This window comes from Cetorhinus maximus, chromosome 17 (genome assembly GCF_964194155.1).
Source record: "Cetorhinus maximus chromosome 17, sCetMax3.hap1.1, whole genome shotgun sequence".
NCBI classification, from domain to species: Eukaryota; Metazoa; Chordata; class Chondrichthyes; order Lamniformes; family Cetorhinidae; genus Cetorhinus; species Cetorhinus maximus.
The window spans coordinates 41,653,924-41,675,744 of NC_135895.1; positions in this window are offsets into that span (position 1 = coordinate 41,653,924).

Below are 21,821 nucleotides of genomic sequence, written 5' to 3' on the forward strand. Positions count from 1 at the left end.
CTGTACCTAGGTATTTACGTACTAGCTCTGCCTGAAGATGCTCTCCATTCTACCTTCACAACATAGAATCCTCCTTAAATAATATGTTTCACAGTAACTATGAATGTATATACTTTACACCTGAATCAGATCAAAGTGTTTTTTTGGAAGATATCTAAACCAATGCAACCATTGCTAATTAACCGCCCAATTTGATGACTCACCACTGCTGTGAATTGTTTACAAAGGTAACATAATTACTTTTATTTTCCCCAAATCCTCTTATGGTGACCATTTAAAGCTGCTCTGCTGAGGCAGACTGCTGTGATAAATTCAATACAACTGTAGGACATGTTGCCATAGGAATATTATGTTCTTTAAACTCAACAAATTTAAATTATTTAATATTATATAACACATTTACATCGCATGTTCTTGAATACAAATAAATAAAAAAGCTGTTTACAAAGAGTTGAAGTAAAATGAATGAACTTTCGTTTGCCTGATCTATCCTATGAAATTTAATATGCAAATATTTTAATTGTAAGATCATAAAAGTGCATCATAAAGAATTTAATTAATTCAATTATAACGTTACTTGCTTTGAGCCAAGTCTCAATGGGACATGTAAGCACTTGGAATAAAAACAGAACATGCTTCAAATATTCAACAAATATTGCAGCATCTGTGGAGAGAGAAACAGAGTTAATGGGTTTGATTTAATCTCTGTGCAGGTCAATGGATTCTGAATGGGTTAAAATCACAGCCAATAGGCTGGATTTTGACACCCACCCGCCCCCCCACCCCCCCACCCCCTCCTCCGCCGAGCATGGTTTTGGTGGAATGGCACCTAAAATATGATGGGTGGCTAACCCACTGCCATCCAGCCCACCCCCAACCTGATCCTCATAAAACAGTAGGTTGGCAGCCGCCAAAATTGGCAGCCTGACTGCCATTTAAAAAATAATAATTAATAGGCAATTGAGTTTGTTTACGGGCCAGTTGACCCAAATATTATGTTGCTCACTCCATAATACATTTGGTGTGGGCAGGCAGGTGGAAGTGTGTAGGTTGTTTTTTGTTAACCAAACTGGTTAAAAAGCAGGCAGGAAAATGTCCTCTGGGGATGCCCTGTGCACAACAAGGGCACCCCTCCAAAGATGTTACCCCTTTGCCACTTCCCACCTGGCCACTAAAACCCACCACCCCGACCTCCCATGCCCACCTCCCTAAGCTTCCTAATCCCCCCCTGTCCAATACCCCCAATTTGCTGTCTCCAGGATGTTGCCTTCATCCTGGGGCCTGGTTGCAGTCCCAGTACTGCCTACCACTGAGTTGAAGCATTGCTGGGGCTGTTAGAACTGCCAGCCAATCAGATTGTCCAGCAACTCTCAAGGGCGGGACTTCTTCCCACTGATGGGCACCTACTTAATGGCCACCTGGAGGGCATTATGGTTGTGGGACGGCCTTATTTAACATCAGTTGGCTTGGGACCGACATTTCTTCTGAGGGTTTGTACACCCCTCTGCCCTTCCACCCCCATAAAATTCAGCCCCATGTTTCATGATGTTGACATTTTGTTGGAACCTGCACAAGGACCTGGAACTAGGTTTCTCTCTCTGCATCTGGTGCCAGACTCGCTGAATGTTTCTAGCATGGTATTTTCTACTTTTATTTGCGATTTCCGGCACCCACTGTATTTTGGTTTTGTATGTCAAAACTTGGCTCTGTTACACCAAGTGTTTATTGGTTATGAAGATTGGTAATTATGTTTGAGCAGATTGCTTTTTTCCCCAAAGACTGACCTTCAAAACAGGCTGTTTTTCTGAGTTTTACAGGCATAAAATTCCCATATAGTTAATATATCAGCAACTGGGTTGATCTAGCTAAAGTGTGTAGAGGTAGAATATGGACCCATAGGTTTATGTGTATGTATACTTCATAAAACCTATATCCATTTTATTTGAAAAAGAATCCAGCTATTTCTAAGAGAATGTCAGTTTTATCAAAGTTTTCCAGGAAGTTTCAAAGGACCTAATTTGTTTAATTAGTCTGCTTAACCCTTCATGAACTATCACCAAGCATTTTTTTTTTTGGATTGATGTCAACACCTCATTCCTACCCTTCAGAGCTGTACAGATTTCATTTCTGAGTACCTGGGCTGTCTAATGTGGTTCTAACCACATATCTGAATTGTCATGATGTCTAGTGGAATTCCTAAGATCTTCAGTAACATAAAGGATTCATTATTCACTTGGAGCAAAGAATTTAACACACATCCATAACTAAGCATGGCTCTTCTAATACATTTATTATCTGTAGAACTCGCCAGCATCCAGCATTACACATAGAATACATTGCACTCTGCATGACCCAGTACAAAGATAAAGTAATGAGCTAGTTGATTTATTGGTACTATGAAGCAGTCTCACTAAATTCCAGTATAATAACAGATGCTAAACACACAACACGCCAAGCAGGAGAATCGGGTACTTTTGAAGGTGACTACAGCAGCTTTGTAGGAGGTTGGGGGAGGAGGAGGAGAATTTCTATTATTTGTTCTCACAGGCTGCTGTGCAAGCCAAGTAGCAATTTTTGTCTCATCAAATCATTATGACAGAATGCACATTTTGGGGAGCAGCACAGTTATGTTTTAATGATGATGTGTGAGGTTTTAACAAAACAATTGAAATCAGGTCAGAATGACAGAATTGCAATGAGTGCTTATTGACAAATTTACCAAATTATACAAAAGAACACTCAATCCAATATTCTTTCAAGAACAGAAATTCTGATCTTCCTCTACAACACATTTCACATGTAGAATATTTCCCAACAAGAAATTCAGGGTGAAGCTTGGAGTTATGGTAGAAAATGAGCAATTTTAAGGAGAGTCGAGAAAAAAGGAAGACTTGGGGTTCATGCACGGGCTTCATCCACAAGTGGGACGAGGTTTCCTAAGGCTTTTACAAATTAAATAAAAACTTTTTTTGAATTTTTGAATTCATTAAATTTTTATTGTATTTATTTATTTTTTTAAATAAAGCACTTCAATCTCCCTGAGGCAGTCCTGTGCCTCAGGGAGATTGAAGCACTCTTTCGTGTGCATGTGCATAAGAGCGCTGGCCCCAACTCTCCCTCCTCCCCCCTACCTGCACAGGTAGTGCTCAGCGCTACTGCTCGTGATCCATGCAGACCTGCATGAAATCGCAGTGCGGAGCCGATCGAGGGCAGCGGTCAGCTCTGTGACCGCCCCTGTCCACTCCTGCCAAGCCTGCCCGACAAATGGAAAACCCTGGCCTTGCATTTATATAGCACTTTTCATAACCACTGGATATCTCAAAGTGTTTTAGAGTCAATGAAGTACTTTTTGAAGTGCAGTCACTATTACAATGTAGAAAATGCAGTAGTGCACAGCAAACTGCCACAAACAGCAATGAAATAAGGACCAGATAATCTGTTTTTTTTCATGTTGACCGAGGGATAAATATTGGAAACACTGGCCAGAATACCGGGGGTAACCCCCTTGCTCTTGTTTGAAATAGTGACAATGGGATCTTTTACCATCCATCCAAACACATTGATGTGGTCTCGCTTTAACATCTCATCCAAAACAGAGTGCAGCTAAAACAACACTCAAAACGTTCTACACCAATCAGGACAAAGCACCTCAATTGACTGGCACTTCCATCCACCACCTTAAATATCCAGTTCCTCCACCACTTGTGCACAGTAACAGCAGTGTGTATTATATACAAGATACACTGCAACAATTTGCCTGGGCTTCTTCAACAGCACCTTCCAAACCCATGACCTCTACCCCCTGCTCCAGAAGAACATGGGCAACAAGCTCTTGGGACCACAATCACTTGCAAGTTCCCATCTAAGGCACACACAATTCTGACTTGAAAATATACCACCTGAATGAGAGCCTGCCTGCCATCGAAATGGTATGTTGCCTGGGAATGCATGATTAATGAGACAGGATTAGGACAACACGGCATGAAAAGCCACCATTGTGGCCAGCAGGAAAAACATTCGTTTTCGCGCCTGCTACTGCATTTAGTGCAAATCTGGGACCATTCCGCCCTAAGGATTAAGTTACTGAAAGCCTACACTGTTGGAGTGCTGTGCAATGCAAGAGGAAATAAATAGTGCAAGTGTTTTACACAAAGGAGGAGAAAATAAAATTACTTTTTGGAATCATTAAATGTACATGAGTACAAAGATCCACACCTAGACCCAAATTGCAAATTAGATTTTGACTAAATGTGATTATTCTACATACATATTAAACATTTTACCACATTCTAATTTATGAGAACTCTGATCAATAGGAAGTTATTTCTCTTTGGACAGCTGCGGATTTTTGCTTTTCTTTTACATTTAACAATAAACTTTTCAAATTCCATAACCGTCTACATATAAAGGACACATTTCAGACCTGAAGCCTGTAATCTGCAAAAATTACATAGCAGTTTTCTGGCATGTCAAAGCCTTCATCAGGAGCATTGAGTATTTACTCAACACCGATTCCACTTTTCCAGAAACTTTGCAGAATGATAAATTTTAATCTCCTGAAAGCTGGAACAAACTACAACAAATCATTGAAGAGCAAATAGCTATTGCAACAACTGCTTGATATTTTAACTTGGTACTAAGGAATTGTCAATAGGAAAGGCATGCTAAATTCTGATTCACGGCTCATATTCCATTTTGATTCACACAATGATTGTGGTCAATGATTCTGTTCGGCCTCAGCTCTCTTGTGCCAGGATGTGCCTACTGGCCCCTCTGTTGATTGAAAGGGATTAAGGAGGGATTAGCTAGGGTTACGGTGGGTTCTCTGGTAGACAGAGGTTTAACCCAGCTGGAGAATCTAATTCTGCAGAAACAGAAAATCTAGGCCTACACTTCTGCATTAATACCTTAACTTCTGGCAGGTTTGAACCCAATACATTTCTTAAATTAAAGACAAAGAAAATAGTATCTACATTTCAGTTGGGTTTCCAGCTATTCCAGATAAGAAATCAGTGACTTACTACTACTGGAGGTTAATATGTTTCCTACCTTACTTATGTTAAAGTAAGGGAATAAAGCCTACTCTGTTTAATTAGAAGACACCTCAGTTTTAAAAAATCAGTTAACCTGCAACGTAACAGTTTAATGAATGGCACACTATATATTACATGAACACAAATGCTGAGCATTTTTCCAAATTTTTGTTGATTATCTGTGTTCTGTATGGGTGAAGCTTATTTTAAAAAAAGCCAATTTCATCTTCAGACTTATAATGAGATAAAATTTCAAGCAGTTTACCACCAGCCATCCAGTTGTTCGTGCTTTCTATGAGAACACCATCTGTGCTTGGACTTGATTACATAGTAGTCTTTGAGAATACTGATCCCAAGATGCCAAAACGGGGCCAGCTCCAAATTATTTGGAGAACTCATTTGCCTTCTCCACCAAGATGAGGCAAGGTAGTTCGGATGGCTAATTGATTCAATGCTGGGACAAGCTGACATGTTCATCCTCTTCCACTGCCTACACAATTTTTACTGTGATTCTATACTCATTTTTTCAGAATATGGAAAAGTTGGTGGGAGCTATGATACATTTCTGTGCTGTTACTTCCTTCATTTCCTCAGGATGACCTTTCATATATTGGATGATTGTTTATTTTACCTCAATGGAGTTGGACTTGTACTTCTGGCTAACCATGTTCTCAAGCTGTTCTCTCTCTCTCCACTTTACAAAGCGCTGCAACCAGGTGGCATTCTTGACGCTTTATACTGAATTTACAACAGTCAGCACATTTCATTGGTTGCAGCTTGACATCAATTTGAATTCAAACTCTAATTATCTATACTTTTTCAGTATGAACGAAATAATTAATTTTAATGCATTTTTAATGGGAGCTGTGTTTAGCACCATTTGTTTTCAACGAATGGACAATTAAAATAAAATGAGTGTACATAAAACAGAGATCACCGTATTGTATTAAACATAATTAATATTAATGTGGTAAATCTCTTAGGTTGCTCATGGATAGAATGTGACTTGAATACAAATGTTATACACAATACTCCCTTGTTCACTTGTCTTCACCTGTAATCTTTAGTCACTGAACAGCCATTTCAAATGCAAAATAAAAAGTTCAGAAGAGACTTGAAACATTAACTCTGTTTCTCTCTCCATAGATACTGCCGGACCTGCTAGGCTTTTCCAGCGCCTTGTTTTTATTTCAGGTCTCCAGCATCCACAGTATTTTGCTTTCATTTCAGATACGAACCCTGGTCAATGTTCTTTCCATAGCCCAGAGTCAGTGAGGACAATTGTAGTGCCTCTGTTGCTATTCAGATTAATTCACACTAAATTAAACAATCCAACGAACCAAGTAACTCCCTGACCTATACAGCTGAGTACCACATTTTCAACAAGATTGTTAGAAGAGGATTAACTTGCAGCTTTAATTTTTGAGATTGCATTGGTTGCGTGCAAGCTCCATTTTCCTTCCATAAAACTTTGATGCACCAAACAACAACAGCAATAACTTATATTTATATAACATTAACACAGTAAAACATCCCAAGACATTTTCATGACTTTATCTGTTATGTTCCTGCTGTTGGGTCGCTTTGCTCAGCTAACACGGTTGCACGCCTATCTACTGGTGAGTGAGTTGGTAAACAAGATACTGCAGACACAGATACTAATGTAAGATGAAGCACATGCTGTTTATTAACACAAGTAACAGAGCACTAACACATGTGTGCTTCTCAAACCAGACCCTATTCTAAACTATTGATTAACATTATAGCCCGCGCTACACAGCAGTTAGGTAATGCGGTCACCTGGTCAATCTGCTCACATTCCCTTAAAGGTGTATTGCACCTCAGGTTACCACTTCCCCTTTTACTCAAAAATACAATTTACAATCTTTACAATATATCAACTATTTACATAAATAAGCTACTTACAAATTCAGTCTCTCTGGAGGCTTCTTCAAAAGTGTCGAACGTCGTAGTTCTCTGACTTTGGATGATTTATCCGAGGCCTACCTCTCAGGAGTCATCTGTTCACTAGGCTCTCCAGTAGGATCCTGTAAATTTGTTTCTTCGACTCTCTCAGGCTCAACGGATCCTACAGGCACTTCCAAACCAAGGGGAGTTCCTTCCACATGTAGTGTAGATTCTGACGGGAATGCTTGGCCCATCCTTTCTTGTGGATCTGTTTCCCTTTTCCTGAGGTGTTCTACGTATTTCCTAATTATCCGACCTTTGACCGAAATGTGATAGGAAAGGGGTCCTGTCACAGCACTAACTACACCTGCATCCAATGGTTTGGCCAAACAGGCAGTCCTGACCTTCAAGCCCGGAATGAAAAAACTGAATGGAGGCTCTATTGCAACTAGATCATCACGTTTCCTACTCAGCTATAGGACTACGCCAGACATGGCCACTGGTATTTTCCCCGCAGAGTTATTGATGAAGAGATGTCTAAGGACATTTGAGCCCATCTCGAAAGTTCTTTGCAAAAACTGTGTCTCCAACAGTGAAATTTCTTTCATGACTGTGGTAATTGTGTTCATTTTTCTGGGCCTCCTGACTTTCCTCTACTCTCCTCTCTAAATTTGGCGTTATGAGACTCAAATGTGTCCTTAGACATCTCTTCATCAATAATTATGTCATGGACAGATGCATCTGCGGCACACAGGTTGTAGGAGGTCAGTCATCTCAGCTCCAGAACTTCACTGCAGGGGTTCCTCAGAGTAATGTCCTTGGCCCAACCATCTTCAGCTGCTTCATCAATGACCTTCCTTCCATCATAAGGCCAGAAGTGGGAATGTTCGCCGATGCTTGCATTATATTCAGCACCATTCGCAACTCCTCAGATACTGAAGCAGTCCATGTCTAAATGCAGAAAGACCTGGTCAATATCCAGGCTTGGGCTGACAAGTGTCAAGTAACATTCACACCACACAAGTGTCAGGCAATGACCACCTCCAACAAGAGAGAATCCAACCATTGCTCCTTGAAGTTCAATGGCATTATCATCACTGAATCCTCCACTATCAAATCTTGGGGGTTACCATTGACCAGAAACTGAACTGGACTAGCCATATAAATACTGTGGCTACAAGAGCAGGTCAAAGGCTAGGAATCGTGCGACAAGGAACCCACCTCCTGATTCCCCAAAGCCTGTCCACCACCTGCAAGGCACAAGTCAGGAGTGTGATGGCATGTTCCCCGCTTGTCTGGATGAGTGCAGCTCCCACAACACTCAAGAAGCTTTACACCATCCAGGAGAAAAGCAGCTCACCTGATTGGCATCACATCCACAAACATTCACTCCCTCCACCACCGACGCACAGTGGCAGCAGTGTGTACCATCTACAAGATGCATTGCAGGAATTCACCAAGGCTCCTTAGACAGTACCTTCCAAACCCACAGCCACTACCACCTAGAAGGACAAGGATAGCAGATAGATGGGAACACCACCAACTGGAAGTTCCCCTCCAAGTCACTCACCATCCTGACTAGAAAATATATCACCGTCCCTTCACTGTCGCTGGGTCAAAATCCTGGAACTCCCTTCCTAATAGCACTGTGGGTGCACCTACACCACATGGATTGCAGCAGTTCAAGAAGGCCGCTCATCGTCACATTCTCAAGGGCACTTAGGGATGCAAGTGTATGCTGGTCCAGCCAGCGACATCTACATCCCATGAATGAATGAGAAAAAAAGACTATGGCTCGTTAGACCATCCCTGTATAAGACTTGTTCCCTTACACGAGACAAAACTGGATTGCGGTCTGTCCACTCTCTTATTTGTTTGGCATGTACTGGTGATGAATCCAGAAAGTTTAATAACAAGACAAGTTCTTGAGGAATTGGGACGTTCACATTGCTGTCTTTTAGAGGTAATCGGCTCAGTGAGTCGGCATTTGCAATCTGGCTTCCTGGCTGGTGGATAAAAGTATATTTGTAAGCAGCTAGAATCAGTGCTCACCTTTAGATGTGTGCAGAGGCAATTGGGGGTATTGCCTTATCTTCCCCAAACAAGCCTGGTAGTGGCTTGTGGTCAGATACAATGGTGAAATGGCAACCATGGATGTATTGGTGGGACTTCTTAACAACAAGTACAATGGATAAGCCTTTGTTCTCTATTTGTGAGCATGTTCGTTCTGCAACACTGAATGTTCTTGATTCGCTATCCGGTGGGAGAGTACTGCCCCTACTCCATACGGGGATGCATCGCAGGTCAAAATAAATTCTTTCTTTGGGTCGAAATGTACCAACAGGGCCGAATGTAGCAACTGCTTTACTGTCATTAAAGTCTGTTGTTGTGGAGCTTGCCAAGTCCACCTGTGGTTTTCCTTGAGCAAACCGTATAATGGAGCCAGTGCTGTTGACAAATTTGGGAGAAAACGGCCCTAATACTTAATCATTCCCAAGAAGGACATGAGTTCCATGGTGTTTTTCGGTGCTGGCGCCTCACGAATTGCTCTCACTTTGTCTTCTACTGGGCGAAGGCCCTGCGAGTCGACCCTATGACCCAGGTAAATCACTTCTTTTGCTAAGAAGATACATTTTTCTCTTTTTAAATTTACTCCAGCTTGTGAGAAACACTGCAATACCTCTTCCATGTTAGCCAGGTGTCCTTCATCAGTTAGTCCTGTTACTAGGACATCATTGAGATTAACCACAATATGGGGCAAATCCAATGTCTGTTAGAAAATGGCACAAACCGATGAGACTCCGAAGGGTAACTTGGTATACTGGCATAACCCCCAATGTGTGTTGATAGCTACGAAATCCCAAATGGCCTTTACTGGCTCGACTTGCTGGTAAGCGTGGCTCATGTCGAGTTTCATATATGGGGTTCCCCCTGACAGCTTGGAGCACAATTCATCAGTTTTTGGTATAGGATGCCTGTCAAGTCTGGCCACTTTGCTAACGGTCAACTTGTAGTCCCTGCATATTTGCACACTCTGGTCAGGCTTTAGTGCTGGAACTATGGGTGCTGCCCATTCAGAAAATTGTACAGGTTGTAAGACTCCCAACCTTTACAGCCTGTCTAATTCAACATCAACTTTTTCTCATAATGCATAGGGAACAGGCCTCGCCCTCAAGAATCTGGGATATGCCCCGGGATCCACGTGGATTTTAGCTCACAGCCCCTGAAGCTTCCCAAGCTCTTCCCTGAAAACAGAGGCATATTTCTGTAATAATTCTTGCAGATCTTTCATTCTGAGTTGAAAAATCTTAGTCCACTCCAACTTTATTTCCTTAAGCCAGTTCCTCCATTTAGACTTGGACCCTCCCCTGCTACCACTATCAGGGGTGACTTAACAGACCTATTTCCATACTGTACTGGCAAGGTACAGCTGATTCACTCCTGTTGAATTTCTGCGGCTTCCTTTGGTGTCGACGACTGGTTGTGCTCTGCCTCGTCGCCAGTTGTTTTGCTCAGCGAACACGGTTGCACGCCTAGCTACTGGTGAGTGAGTTGGTAAACAAGATACTGCGGATGCAGAGACCAATGCAAGATGAAGCACATGCTGGTTATTTACACAAGTAACAAGTAGCAGAGCACTAACACATGTGCTTCTCCAACCAGGCCCTATTCTAAACTACTGGTTAACATTGTAGCCCGTGCTACACACAGCATTGGGTAACACTTTCACGTGGTCAATCTGCTCACATTCTCTTAAAAGTGTACTGCACCTCAGATTACCACATTATCATGACAGATTTAACCATTGGAATTTCTTTAAAAATGCAGCAAAGTTTGCAGCATCACAAAGTAATAGCATGATGTCAATTTTCAGCACCAAAGGTGGAAGAAATTTGGGTGTAGGTGACTTTTGGAAGTTTTGAATCTAAACCAGGATTTCCCCATCTTTTTCATGAATTTAGTGAAACTCATTCCAAAACCCTCTGCTGCTCATTAACAGAATTCTGTCCTCCATGTGGAATTATGCAGTACCCTGCATTTATGTTAGTCCTGAATACGTGTAAGTTTATGCCTATTATTTTAAGCAGATCTTCCTGGTGATTTCTGATGATTTTAAAAGATTTTTTATGTTGTTTTCCCTGCTAGTAAAAAGACAATGGTTTTTATGTTCTGGGTTATGTCAATGAGATTATCTGGAAATTTCAGCATAAATTGGCTGTTCCACTGTTTGAAGAAACTGTGAGCCAACATTTACACAATTGTACTTTTTGTAAGAAAATTAAGACTCAAAATGAAACATTTCAACTGATTCTATAATTATGCTGAATGATGAAGCTGTAGCTGATAAAGACTGGCAATGTCTCACACCCTAAGACCTATGTTCCTCAACATGGAACAACAATTTACTGGGTGTCTGCTGAGTAGGCTTGGCATTTCATGAATGGAAAATTGTACACAACAGGTGCCTGCATGCCCTGGCTAGACATAGTATTAATTTGTCTGAATTTAATAGTAAAAGGTTATTGTTTATAATTGGTTGTGAAACCTCCCTGAAAGGGCAAATAAAGTTCAATCTATATGTCACAGAAATTACAACTGTTTTGATTTTTACAGTGGATTCTACAGGAGCTACAGTGTACAGTAATTATATGCTATTCTGCAGAGTGACGGCCAATGCTAAGATTAATGTCTACAAAATCACAGTTGACAAAGGGTGAAAAGTTTGATTATATTACAGGCTTTATAATTAACATCTGTTGAGGTTTATATTACTGTCCAGTCTAGTTGATATTTTGCTCGTGGTGTGCCACAGTTTACTCAGGAAGTCCAGGTTGCTGTGGCAACATGCACTTTTTACAAGCATGGTGTAGTCTGGAGTAGTGATGGTAGAGATGTGAACTTTCTTTCTATCACATGGTTGACCAGGAACGTCTCTTGCTCTTGCCATTGGCGTGTGGAAGGATTTGCAGGTTGATACTCAACCCATTTGGCCACCAAGTCCTGGGGTGGGACTCAAACCCAGAGCTTCTGGCTCAGAGGCAGGGACATTACCCACTGTGCCACAAGACTTCTGTATGATGCTTGTAAAGCAAGGCAAAAATAATTCAACTAATTTGCTTATCAAATAAAATAAGCTACATAAAACAGTTTGCATTTATCTAGTGTGTTTAACATGGTAAAATATCATTGCATTTTTTTTCTTCTTCTGGATCTAGTCTTTGTATGAGTATTAGTGTGTATGAGTCGAGCAAGACATTGGGAAAAATTATGCCTCCCAAAGGGGGGGCTTGAGCGGGGGCGGGTGGGGCAGGCGTGAACCCAATCAGTGCCCCCGATCGGGGCCGCACCACCATTTTACGTGGGCCAATTTAGGCCTGCCCAGGGTGACGCTCGCCCTGAAGCACTAAGCACTCCCTGTGTGGGCGGGGAGGATTCCCTGAGTCGTTTCCTGTGCTCTTTCGTGCATGGAAGAGTATAGAAATATCCCTGAGGCACCTCCGTGACTCAGGGAGGTTAGTTTGACATGTGTCACTTTAAATAAAGGAGAAAAAAAACTTTTAAAACATGTCCCCTCATGTGACACTGTCACATGAGCTGGGACATGTCAAAGAATTAATGTAAAAATTTTAATTAGATTTTAAAACACTTCATGAAACCTCATCCCGCCTGTGGATGAGGTTTCATGAAAAATGCGAAGGCCCCCTGGGCTCTTCGCCTGCCCGCCAACCTTAAGGTTGGATGGGCAGCTCATTGAATTGAGTTAATTAGGTTTTAAATGACCTTAGTAGGCATTTGACAGATCGGCAGGTGCGCAGCCAACTCGGCTGCGCAACCACCGAACTGAAAATCTAAGTGACGTGCAGTGACATCAGGATGCCCGCCCGACGTCACCGCCTGTCATTTTACGCGTTGGCGAGTGGGCCCCACCCCCGCTCACCAGCTGGAGAATTCAGCCCATTGTGTTTTTAAACCTCTGGGGCAAGTGTGAGATAATAAATAACATTCTTTATTTTGAAACTCACAAAAAGGCTCGCTGCTGGAATTATTTAAATTGGGACAACTACTCTGAGGGTAAGCAAATCACACACTCACATACAAAACACTGTTAACATGGAGAGTAAGAAACACACAGAATGCTGTCCATGAAAAATTGGGATCTGCAGTCTGGGATCAATCCATTGCAAACAGGCTAGCCAAATCAGACTTTAATGGAATTGGAAGCAGAAGGGCAAAGTAACATAAAGCCAAAATTGCTGAAACGAAAGGGATGACAGTAGTATGTTTTGTGAGTACTAACAATAGAAAATAAGAATGCTACTTTTGATGTGAAAGCATTTCTGCAAGACAGGACTTGGCAAAAATTAATGTCCCTAAAATTAGAACAGCTAAAAGCCATAGCTAGGCAGGTAAAACTTAATATACAAACTGAAGCATGGAGAACTGAGGGACTAAAAATGCTGCCTGAACATCTCAGCCTCATTCCAGATTCGGAACAGGTAGAAGAAGCAGAACCTGAAACAGACCAAGTTACCATTGCCAAAATTCGCCTAGAGCAGCGGAGGCTAGAAATAGACTTTCAGGTAAGAGAGAGAGAGAGAGAATTCCAGGAAAAAGAGAAAGAAAGGGAATTCCAAAAGAGACCAGGAGGAATGTATTTTCTAGCTAGAAAAGCTTGGGAGAGAGTTACAGGCAAAGAAAGGTTGGGAACTGACACAGATTGCAGCTGCTAGGGGGAACCTGACTTTACCTAAACATATTTAAATTACAACTAGACCAGAGATAAATTTTGATTTCCTAAAGCACTCCTGACTTGTCCTCAAGTAGTTTGAAGGGGAGGATGTGGAAACCTTCTTTACATCGAGAAGCTGGCAGCTCAATTACAATGGTCAGCAGAGTTTTGGACACTCTGAGCACAAGGTCATCTAGTCGGAAAAGCCCAGTCGGCTTATTCCATGCTGCCTGTCAAGGTTTCTGCCAGTTATGATCAGATAAAGGCTGCTATTCTCAGTGCTTATTAACTCATACCCGAGGCATACCACCAACAATTCTGGAACTCCCAGTCAAAAATAACCCACACAGACCTTCCTGGAATGAGAGAATTAAACAGCTAGCATTTGACCAGTGAGTCTTAGCTCTAAATATTAAATGCGCCTATGAAGGATTAAGAGAAATAATACTGCTAGAGGAGTTTTAAAATTGTCCCCCATACAGCCTCAAATCTCACATGGAGGAACAAAGGGTTTCCAAAGTCAGAGACATCGCTATCATGGCTGATGATTATAATTTAACTCAAACTTCTAATCTAAAACATATTTAGATCCAGTAACTTTTACCAGTAAGGGAGAGATAGGAAGGAGGAAGATGGAACAGAAATACACTCCAGAGGAAAGGAGGGTAGAGAAAACAAATCAGATCAACCTTGAACTTCAAAAGGAAAGAACCTGAAAAGTAAACCAGCAGGTCCACAGCTTCCAGTGTGCAAGCTGGAGCACATAAAAGTAAAATATTGCATTGCCAAGAAACCAACAGGGAACTAGGGTCAGAACTGTGTCCATAACCTTAAAAGTACCAAGCCCAGGCTCAAATGGGTTGAAGGCGGGATAAGATACCCACCAAGCCTTCCTGTGAAATGGGAAAATTACTCCTTATGCATCGCAAGCTCCAGGAAAATAAATAACTATTTCTCAAGATATAGAGTGTTTTCAAATGCCTCTTGCAGTGAGAGTGGCTGATTTGCCACCCGAAAGCAGGACAAACACATAGTGCTAGTAAAATGGCTTACTGGCACATGACTAAAGGCTCCCCTAGTAAAAAAATTACCTCCAGATTAAGTGGGTCACTAGCGTAGTGACAGTCGGGGTTATGCCGAACTTACCTATGGAGTGGGGGGAGGGTAGATCTATTATTGGGAAATTACTTGGTGGGTTGCGTGCCCAGTAGGTCAAGTACAGTCCATGGAGATTGGGGTAACAGAAGGGAACCAGAAAAATGCCATTCAGCTGCAGAGAGCTGAAGAAGCCCCTAGCATCCTACAGCGGCGATGGAACCAATATGCAAAAGGGAAATAGAAGGAAAGCCAGAGGACTTTCTGGAAGCCAGCAGCGGGCCCAGTGAAGTAAAAAGGGTCAGGATGAAGGCCTACAGGGTAAAGAGGCCAAAACTGGATCACTAAGGTTTAAAGAGGACGAGGAAAGGCCAGTGGAATTTAAAAGGAATGAAGGGGCTGAACCAGAGGTCTGGTTAGCAGACATCTTCTTTCAGACTGTAAATAGGGACAGAGAAAGATCCCAAAACAGCAGACAGACAATGAGGAAGACACCACACCCAGTTGAAGAGCCAAGGGGTAGTGCAGCAGAAGCTGGCCAGCCACCTGTGGGAAGTAGAGTCCCAAAGGACATGGGGCAGATTGGGGACAAACCCACCCCCAAAGTAACAGAAAGGAGTTAATCAATATGTCTTGAGGCAATGCGAACTTGTGAAAGCCACAAGGGGAGTACAAGTGCAGTTAACACAGAATTAACCACAAAGCCATCACAGAATCAGGTTCAAAACTTAAATCTAACTGAACCTAGCAGTTTGATCTCCAAGGTCACCGATGTTAAGGTGCGGGGGGAGAACCCAGACACCTCACAGGAGCCTAAAAACAATATACCCCACACCATTACCCTAGAAATATGAATCCTCAATGGACCAGAATCTACATGATCAGACTGCTGGGCTATGAAAGCAGCCATGAAAGGGTTAAGAGCTTTGCAGACAGCACAACAAAACAGTCAGCGTAATTTACATATTACAAGCTTTCAAACAAAATCCAGCCTGGTGAAACCTAACACGTCCCTAGGACACAGCATGGATTGAAAAATCATATATCTAGTAGATTTACCATTCCCACATTCTTGTGTAGCAACATTAATCAACATTCACCAGATAACATGTAACTGGGGCTTGTAAAGAAAATGAACATGACAGAGAAACTGTAGCAGTATCAGATTAGTGTGTGTGAAAGTCCGAGTATGTATGAAGATGTGAATGTGTATGTTTTTCTTTTCTTTTCTAAAAACAGACTGTTAGTCTGATAATCATGTGACACTGACAATCATGTGAGCTTTGGTAGTATCAAGAATCAGCTCCAAACAATCCTGGGACTCAAGCAAATACCCAATTACATATGGACATTCACAGCCATCCAGGAAATTCACGCATTCCTTTGTTTATGGGTGGAATGTCAACAAAAGGGCTGTAGCATTCCAGCTGACTCATCTTTCTGGTTCACCGTGGACAAAAGATGCATGGAAATTCAATGTGTGTTAGACAAATGGGAATGGATCCCCATCGACCTCCCATTGTTTTATGATGGTCCCTCATCCAAACTCAGACTGGGTAAACTGCAAAGTGTAAAATGACAACACAGGAAGTTTATCAACCTAACCAGCCACTTTATTTGGACTTGTAAGATGTCACATGGGTGAGACAGCCATGTTTGTTGCCTGCTTTTAAAACGGCAAGAATCAGATCCGTAGAGACAGAGAGACCATCAGAAAGCCATTGAACCAGCTGCAGTCAACTAAGCTGCCAAGGCAATAAACAGCAATACCTTGAAAGTGGGAGAAGAATTCCCCCCAAACTATTCCAACTTCAAGTTCACCTGAGAATCAATATCCTAGAAATTCAACTATAAGAAGCCTCACAGTTTCCTGAGGAACCTCTGCTTATAAGCCCTTCACCTCAACTAAAAGCATCAACTCATCTAAGAAACTACAGGCCTGCCACAAAACAGAAACTGAGATAATTATACATTGCAATCATATTTTTTTTCTCTTCATCTGCATCTGGTCCTGGTGTGAGTGAAAGTGTGTGTAAGTTGAGCGAGGGAGATGTAGCATTTTTAAACCTTCGTGGGATAATAAATAGCCTTCTTTATTTTAAAACTCACAAAAAGGCTTGCTGCTGGAATTTTTAAATTGGGACATCTACTCTGAGGGTAAAAAATACTTGCATCTCACACACAAAACACTGCAATCATGGAGAGTAAAAATACATAGAATTCTGCCCATTACAGTGTTATAAATACCTAGTTTATGGTTCATAGTAATATTGTAGAGGTAATTTTTAATTCTGGGAAGACTAAAGTAAACTGTAGAAAATGGGATAAACCCAACTAAAGCAGCTTTAAGGTTATGACGCTTAAAAGTTGGGGGCGTGTTGACTTAAGGGGCTTAACAGCTAGAAAGGTAAGGTCATAAAACAGCAAGTGGGCTTACTTAGTTAGAGGTGACTATACTGCTTGCAAAGAAATGCATCCCAGAGAGTTTTTTTGGGGGAGTTAAAGCTACAATTAATTTAAATGCATTCAGCGAGCACCAGAAGACTATATTATCACGGATATGGATGGAGCTTAAGAAAGTTCTAGGGTTTCAATTTATCTGTGTGTTTGCTGGGGAATTAAGTGTACTGCAGCAGGGGGAAAGGCCACAGTGAAAAGGTACCACCGTTAGCAGGCTCCAGGCAGCAAATATGTTGCTGTTGGGTAGCTCTGTGGGCTCAGAAGTCCTGGGGAGCCATTTGGTGGCTCTGTGCAGTTAGGGCTCAGGAGAAGTCCTGGGGAGCTGAGAGGGTGGCAGGCAGAAGGTCACTTTGTGCTAGAAAGAGTTAGGGCTCAGAAGAAGCCCTTTCATTTATAGCTTGGTGTAACTGGGGAGGTTGGAGTTTGGTGAAATCCAAGGGCGGTGCCAGCCCAATGAAGCTAGCGGACCATTAAAGAGCTGAAGTTGCACCAGTATATAGATGCTGGAGAACAGACTCAGAAATCCAAAGGAACAGAGTCTCGGGTGATGAGATTGAAACCCTGGGAAATGTGCAGTTGTTGATGCAATCCGAGTTGGAGTGGCTTTGCGAGAACTCAGATGCCTGATCTTCAAAAGTGAAAAGTTTGGAGTCCCTTGTGAGGGAGACAGAGTTTCAGCAAAATTGGTTGACTAACTGTGTTTACTGATGTCTGGGTGGGTTGCTGAAAAATCCATGGTCACATTTGCTATTTAATGTACAGTGTGGTGTGTTGGACCACAGTTCACCTATTAATTCATATACCGCATGCTCTAACATTCAAGGTTAATATAAGATAGATATTGTAAACTGTTTTATCTTTTTGACCTTGTATAGTAAAGGTCATTTTTGTTTGTTCAAAACCCGTGAAACCTTGTGACTTTATTCTCTTGGCAAGTATCTTGAATCTCAAACTCTCCGTGCTTTGAACAGAAAGTTATTGGTCCCTAACCAGATTGTACCAAAGACTTGGGGGTCTTGTCTAGGATCATAATAACATCTACATAAAGAGATAGTTGGACAGGTGACCAATAGCTTGGTGAAAGAGGTAAATTTCAAGGAGCATCTTAAAAGTGGAGAGAGAGGTAGGGAGTTGGAGAAGATTGAGGAGGGAATTCCAGAGTTCAGGGTCCAGGCAGTTGAAGACACAATCACCAATTGTGGAGCAATTAAAATCTGGGATACATGTTATCACAGAATTAGAAAAGCACAGAATTTGTAACCTGGAGGAAGTTATGAAGAAAGTGAGGGACGAGGCCATAGAGGGATTTGAAAACAAAGATGAGAATTTTAAAATTGAGGTGCCAACAATTGGGAGTTAATATAGGTTAGTGAGCACAAAGAGGGAATGGCTGAAAGTACGGGCCTCAAGTTTATTGAGGGTGAAAGATGGAAGGGAAGCCAAGAGGGTATTGGAATAGTTAAGTCTAGAATTAGAAAAGGCATTGATGAGGGTTTCAGAAAATGAGTTATGGCAGGGGCCATGATGGGTGATGTTATGGAGGTGAAAATCAGCACTCCTGGTGTTAAAGAGATATATGTTTGAAAGTTAATCTCAGGGTTACAAACACTCTGGATGAGCCGCAGGCAATTGCCAGGGAGAGGGAGGGAGCTGATAGCTAGGGAAGGGAGTTTGTGACAGGCCCTAAAACAATGGCTTCAGTCTCCCCAAGATTATGTTGGAGGAAATTTCTGCTCATCCAATACAAGCAGTGTGATAAACCAGAAACAATAGAGAAATCATGGGAGATGGTGACCAGGTAGATCTGGGTGTTGTAAACGTACATATGGAACCTGAAAGTTTGATTTTAGGTGATGCTGTTGAGGAGTAGAATGATGTTGAGAAATAGAAGGAGGCCAAGGAATCTTTGGAGTCCTCTGGAGGTAACAGTGTGGGAGCAGCAAGAGAAACCATTGTAAATTAGTCTTTGGAATGAAAAGATAAGAATGGAACCAGGCGAGGGCAGTGCCACCCAGTTGAACAACGGAGGACAGCAATGGTTAAACTGAAATGTGTGACTCAATTTGTGGTTAAATCCATTGTGACTGGAAGCTTGGATGGACTATTCTCAGGCCAATTCCTTCACTTTTAAAGAATTTCTTTACTCCTTTCTCTATCCTTCCCCATCCCAGATTTACATCTCTCTCCACCATACACTATTTCTGTGAGGTAAGTTAGCTTTTGCTGGATCTCTTTCAATAATGAAAGATGTGCAATTATATAAAACTTTCCACAACTTCAGGACCTCCCAGTGTTCTTTTTCAGCCAATAAGGTATTTTTTGAAATGCACTGCTGTAATTTAGGAAATACAGCATTGAATTTGCATTCAGCATGGTCCACAAACAGAGATGTAGTGATGACCAGCTAATCTGTTTTAATGATGTTAATTAAGGAATAAATATTGGCTAGCACACCAGGGAGAACTCCCCTGCTCTTCTTCAAATAGCTCCATGTGTTCATTTATGTCCATCTGACAGGACAGACTGGACCTCAGTTTAACTTCTCATCAGGAATACAGTACTTTTCACAGCGCAACATATGGTCAGTACTGCCCTCAAATGTCAGTCTTGATTACAAGCTTAAGTCTCTGCAGTGGGACTTGAACCCACAACATTCTGACTTAAGGGAGAGTGTTACCCACTGAGCCATGGCTGATACACAACCGTCAGTTACCGGGAGATTCAAAGAGTACATTTGTCACTTGATGATTAAAAGAATTGCAGTGTAGTGTAAAATCTATTCTTTTACAAGTGCTTGTCACCATTCACCCTCAAAAAGGAAAGCATGTTCAAATGCAACATGATGTCAATGAGAATAAGTTCAAACGGTCTCAGCCAATTTGCAATTCAATTATCCTCCTTAATTCTCCTTCTCCTTTAGGTACCATGCCTTAGGCGAACATAGACTTCCATTGGATTGGTCCATATACTTGGGTAAGTACAGCAGCAGTTTGTCATTGCCTTCTACAGTATACTGACCAGGAAACTCTCCCACTCTTACTGCCCGCCATCAGGTGTATTGGAAGGATTTACTAGCTAATAATCAATCTGTTTGGCCATGTTATGAACACACCTTTCTTGGCCATCAAATCCTGAAGTGGGATTTGAATCCAGAGCTTCTGGCCCGAGATCGGTGCCACAAGGCTCCCCATCTCTTCTTAATAGATGTGCTAAAAATATGTGTAAAACTTTCAGCTATTCTGCTTTTCCGAGGATCACCAAATCCTTATGACATTATTGCAGCTATGGAGTCATGTGGGAGGGTCAAGAGTTGATGCTGCACATGAGAAGAAATGTTTAGCATAGCACTAATTCTTCTTTCCAATTTAAAGTGCTACCTTGTCATTTTGAATAATCCATGGCATCTGTATTTTGTATCGCACTGTGGCCCAGAACCTTAACCTAAATTATACAAGAACACACAGAAGTAAACAAATGCCAGTATTGGATTGTTCTCAAAGAGTTACTGACAGGGAAACTAGGAAAGCAGGCAATCTATACCCTGATGTAAATACATTGTAACCTCTTCAGTGTGGAATGCTTGGGACCAAGACATTTCTGGATGAGGGAGATGGTGTAGTAGTAATGCCATTGGACTAACATTCCAGAGGCCTAGACCAATGCTCTAGGGACTTGGGTGCAAATCCTACCATGGCAGCTGGTGGAATTTAAACTCAATTAATAAATTTGGAAATAAAAAGCTCGGCTTGACTTAGCAATGGTGACCATGACAACTACCATCAATTGTCCAGTTCACTAACCTCCTTTAGGGAAGGAAATCTGCCATCCTTACCCAGTATAGCCTACATGTGGTTGACTCTGAAACGGCCAGCAAGTTAATCAGTTCAAGGGCAATTAGGACAAGTATGTGAACTGGAAAACACTTTATATATAAATATTTACCTGAAACATAAAACAATATTAAAAAAAAGTGTACCACATTAAGGAGGAGTTAAATGTTCATTATCTTTACAGAACCTTCTCGATTTGTTGCAGTATTTGAACAGTCGAGTGCGAGTCCATGAGTTGATTGGGTCTGCTCAAAAAACCTCTGGTCAACTGGTGTTTCTGAACAATACATTTCCAGACTGGAGAGGTTCCAGTGTAATCAAATTCCCTGTTGAGCAGCCATATTAGTTTTTTAATTGTGACATTATAAAGAGAAAGATCAATGCATCTACATTACACATTGAGATATCCCCCAACTAAATTTTCAATTCATGTGGTCCATTGTAGGTTGGCACTTCTTAGTTCATGGGATATGGAAAATGTTTGGCCTTGAGAAAGAAAAATCTGACCACAATATGAAAGAACTACTGTGGGGCAGGGATACCCATGGTAGAATTGAGTGACAATTGATACCAATAACCCAGCCTGTTTTCTCAGCTTTATGTATTTTATGCACTGTGATTCACAATAGGCAACAAAGAGATGTGCTTTAACAAATAGCTAACTCTTTTCTGGTCAAGTTGAGGTGAGAGTATAATGATCGCTTCCAGTGTGGTTATTGAACAGTTGACATTTAAGTCAATTGACAGTATCTTATTTGATTGTTT